Genomic DNA, 5000 nt, shown 5'->3' on the forward strand with positions numbered 1-5000 from the left:
GAGGCCCTAGCAGGGAAGACGGTAGAACAGCAATGGCAGGTATTCCAGGGAATAATGCAGAGGTTGCAGGATCAATTTATTCCAAAGAGGTGGAAAGACTCTAAGGGGAGTAAGAGACACCTGTGGCTGACAAGGGAAGTCAGGGACAGCATAAAAATTAAGGAGAGGAGGTATAACATAGCAAAGAAGAGTGGGAAGACAGAGGATTGGGACTCTTTTAAAGAGCAACAAAAGTTAACTAAAGAGGCAATGCGGGGAGAAAAGATGAGGTGCGAGGGTAAACTAGCCAATAATATAAAGGAGGATAGCAAAAGTTTTTTTAGGTACGTGAAGAGGAAAAAAATAGTCAAGGCAAATGTGGGTCCCTTGAAGACAGAAACGGGGGAATTTATTATGGGGAACAAAGAAATGGCAGACGAGTTAAACCGTTACTTTGGGTCTGTCTTCACTGAGGAAGATACACACAATCTCCCAAATGTTCTAGGGGCCGGAGAACCTAGGGTGATGGAGGAACTGAAGGAAATCCACATTAGGCAGGAAATGGTTTTGGGTAGACTGATGGGACTGAAGGCTGATAAATCCCCAGGGCCTGATGGTCTGCATCCCAGGGTACCTAAGGAGGTGGCTCTAGAAATAGTGGAAGCATTGGAGATCATTTTTCAATGTTCTATATAGATTCAGGATCAGTTCCTGTGGATTGGAGGATAGCAAATGTTATCCCACTTTTTAAGAAGGGAGGGAGAGAGAAAACGGGTAATTATAGACCAGTTAGTCTGACATCAGTGGTGGGGAAGATGCTGGAGTCAATTAGAAAAGACGAAATTGCTGAGCATTTGGATAGCAGTAACAGGATCATTGCGAGTCAGCATGGATTTACGAAGGGGAAATCATGCTTGACAAATCTACTGGAATGTTTTGAGGATGTAACTAGGAAAATTGACAGGGGAGAGTCAGTGGACGTGGTGTACCTCGACTTTCAGAAAGCCTTCGACAAGCTCCCACATAGGAGATTAGTGGGCAAAATTAGGGCACGTGGTATTGGGGGTAGGGTACTGACATGGATAGAAAATTGGTTGACAGACGGAAAGCAAAGAGTGGGTATAAATGGGTCCCTCTCGGAATGGCAGGCAGTGACCAGTGGGGTACCGCAAGGTTCGGTGCTGGGACCCCAGCTATTTACGATATGCATTAATGACTTAGACGGAGGGATTAAAAGTACCATTAGCAAATTTGCAGATGATACTAAGCTGGAGGGTAGTGTGAATTGTGAGGAAGATGCAATAAGGCTGCAGGATGACTTGGACAGGTTGTGTGAGTGGGCGGATACATGGCAGATGCAGTTTAATGTAGATAAGTGCGAGGTTATTCACTTTGGAAGTAAGAGTAGAAAGGCAGATTATTGTCTGAATGGTGTCAAGTTAGGAGGAGGGGGAGTTCAACGAGATCTGGATGTCCTAGTGCATCAGTCAATGAAAGGAAGCATGCAGGTACAGCAGGCAGTGAAGAAAGCCAATGGAATGTTGGCCTTCGTAACCAGAGGAGTTGAGTATAGGAGCAAAGAGGTCCTTCTACAGTTGTAGCGGGCCCTGGTGAGACCGCACCTGGAGTACTGTGTGCAGTTTTGGTCTCCAAATTTGAGGAAGGATATTCTTGCTATGGAGGGCGTGCAGCGTAGGTTCACTAGGTTAATTCCCGGAATGGCGGGACGGTCGTATGTTGAAAGGCTGGAGCGATTGGGCTTGTATACACTGGTATTTAGAAGAATGAGGGGGGATCTTATTGAAACATATACGATAATTAGGGGATTGGACACATTAGAGGCAGGAAACATGTTCCCAATGTTGGGGGAGTCCAGAACAAGGGGCCACCGTTTAAGAATAAGGGGTAGGCCATTTAGAACGGAGATGAGGAAGAACCTTTTCAGTCAGAGAGTGGTGAAGGTGTGGAATTCTCTGCCTCAGAAGGCAGTGGAGGCCAGTTCGTTGGATGCTTTCAAGAGAGAGCTGGATAGAGCTCTTAAGGATAACGGAGTGAGGGGGTATGGGGAGAAGGCAGGAACGGGGTACTGATTGAGAGTGATCAGCCATGATCGCATTGAATGGCGGTGCTGGCTCGAAGGGCTGAATGGCCGACTCCTGCACCTATTGTCTATTGTCTATTGTCTATAATCAACCACTTTATTTTGCCCGTCTTTGTGACTCCTCTTTGACACGTCGATCACCGCTGAGGCTGTTTTACCTGTTTCCCCTATGTACCGTAAGGTACACTCCTTACATTGAACTGCATACACCCCATTATTTCGCTCACGGGTTATCCTCTGTGCTATCCAGTCTCTCCTGTCACCCTGTTCTATGTTTTTGTCTATTACCCAGTGGGAGCAGGCCCCATATTGACATTAATTTGTAACCCTACTGCTCCCCTCGTCTGCTGGTTTTATCACCATCTCATGTTTATCCCTCAGCTCTGCCGTGGTCTCCCTCTCTTTTTTTCTGGTGAGGTTCGGCCTATCCTTTGTCATGGGCATATCCCAGGCTGTTTTAGTAACGTTCTTTTAAAACGTGTCGTGTTTGTTTGGCTTTACCCACGTTCCAGCATTAGAGGCCAATTTTTGCAATGTTTCCTGGGTGGGATTTGCCGGTTTTACAAATGGTGTCACTATCTCACCCTGCTTCCTGATACCCTTATGGGGTCGGCTCTGTTCTTGCAGAACCCTCGGGTGGTGCAGAGTCTGGGCCTTGTTATCAATATCTTGCCCTGCTTCCCGATACCCTTGCGGGTTCGGCTCTGTTCTTGCAGATCCCTCAGGTGGTGCAGAGTCTGGGCGGCATCGTCACCCAGCACACCGACGCCCACTGAAAATTACCCACGCACAGTGCGCGCCTGGAGCGGCAGTAGTTCAAACTACCCCTACCCCTACCCCTACCCCTACCGCTACCCCTACCCCTACCCCTACCCCTAACCCTAACCCTAACCCTAACCCTAACCCTAACCCTAACCCTAACCCTAACCCTAACCCTAACCCTAACCCTAACCCTAACCCTAACCCTAACCCTAACCCTAACCCTGACCCTAATGCAGGCAGAGTTATTTATAAAGTGGCCCAGACTCTGCACCACCTGAGGGTTTTGTAACAGAACCAACCCCATAAGGGTTTCAGGAAGCAGGGCAAGATATTGATAACAAGGCGCAGACTCTGCACCACCTCAGGGTTCTGCAAGAACAGAGCCGACCCCATAAGGGCATCAGGAATCAGGGCAAGATATTGATAAAATGGCCCAGACTCTGCACCACCTGAGGGTTCTGCAAGAACAGAGCCGACCCCATAAGGGCATCAGGAAGCAGGGCAAGATATTGGTAACAAGGCCCACGGGGAAGGCGGCATACTTTGGGGTTATTTTGTAGTGAGTTTTGAAGGCATGTGCTAGTGTTACGCATACCGAGGGCGCGCAAAGTTCGGCGCGCCCGGGCCAAAACGCCTCTGCTGGCCGCGGCCGAGTCGGCCGACGGATTGCCACGGACTTGCTTGACGACCTGTCACTCTCCGTGCATCGGTTGCACGCCCGGTTCGTCCTTTCCATTTGTTTCATGATGTACACGCGGCAGGCGGAATATTTTAAAAGCACTGTTCTGTTCGAAGTGCACAATGGCCGTTGGGGCAATGCAACTGGGGGTCGGTCGACCGGCTGACGACGCCTGCCTGCCGATTTGGTTCACGATGTCCCCGCCGAAGGCGGCATACTTGAAAGTACTGCCGTTCGCGGCGCGCAATTTGCAGGGGGGAGGAATTGTTAGTGGACGTCTGTGTGCTGGGTGACGATGCTTGCCGACTTGGTTCATGCCGTCCACGCCGAAGACGGCGCCGTTTAAAGTACTGCCGCTCGAGGTGCACAATTTGCGGGGGAATTGTTATTGGGCGTCGGCGTGCTGGGTGACGATGTGGAGATGAGGAACGCCGAGCCAGATCTATCTTATTTGTTTGCTTGGGCCACTGGACTTTGCATGGGCTTTGCATCATTGTGTGCTACGTTAAATCACGGCCAATTGAGTGAGTATTTTTTATTCAACCACTCTATTTTGCCCGTCTTTGTGACTCCTCTATGACACGCCGATCACCGCTGACGTGTTAATCTGCGTGTTAGGTATCTCGGGGGTCAGTTGGACGGACAGATGTGTAAGGGTTTTGTTCGGAAGGATCGTTGAGTGTAAACGGTGAACGGGGGTTAAAGGCCCTGAGGTTTCAATCCTCTAAAGAATGTAAAAGGTCTGACGCGTTAGCTAGCAGCTAATGAGGTGAACCTAGCAGCTAATGAGGCTCTCTCTCTCTCTCACGGCCCCGGGACTCCCTCCCTCCCTCCTCCCTCTTGGAACCCTCCCTGCGTGGGGGGGGGGGGGCACGAAGAAAAAGAGGGTATAAGAAGAATCCAGTGGAAGGAGTAGGGACTGGGGACGAGGTCAGACAGCCTATCCGGCTAATAAAGCATCATGAGGTTAGGTATAAACTCTGATGACTGCATAAACTCGCCCCTAATGGGGGGGGGGGGGGGGGGGGGCACTCTCTCCCCCACCCCTCTCTCCCCAGTGCCACTCCCTCCGACCCCCCCCCCACTCTCTTCGTGTCGCTGGGCCCGCCCGGCACGGCCCCGAGGATCACTCCCCGCGCGGCAACGGGACACCGGGTCGCCGGGCCCGCAGGGTCGTCAGTCGGGCGGGGGGGGGAGGGTGGCCATGCCAGCAGCAGGAGAGGTTTCCAACGAACCCGCGACCGCAGCAGGACCGCCCGCGGCAGACATTTGGACCCAGCGGGTCCGTTCGGGATGGTTGCCGGGCCCGCAGCAGAGGTTTCCTTCCACCCAACGGGGGGGGGGGGGGGGGGGGGGGGGGGGGCGGGGCTGCCCATCTTCCCGCTCGAAGCAACGGCCTCACCCTAACGGCCTCACCCTAACAACCCTCACCCTGACCCTAAACCGCTCGGTTCATGACTTCTCTCCGTTTGGTTCATG

This window comes from Rhinoraja longicauda, unplaced genomic scaffold (assembly GCF_053455715.1).
Source record: "Rhinoraja longicauda isolate Sanriku21f unplaced genomic scaffold, sRhiLon1.1 Scf000083, whole genome shotgun sequence".
NCBI lineage: Eukaryota > Metazoa > Chordata > Chondrichthyes > Rajiformes > Arhynchobatidae > Rhinoraja > Rhinoraja longicauda.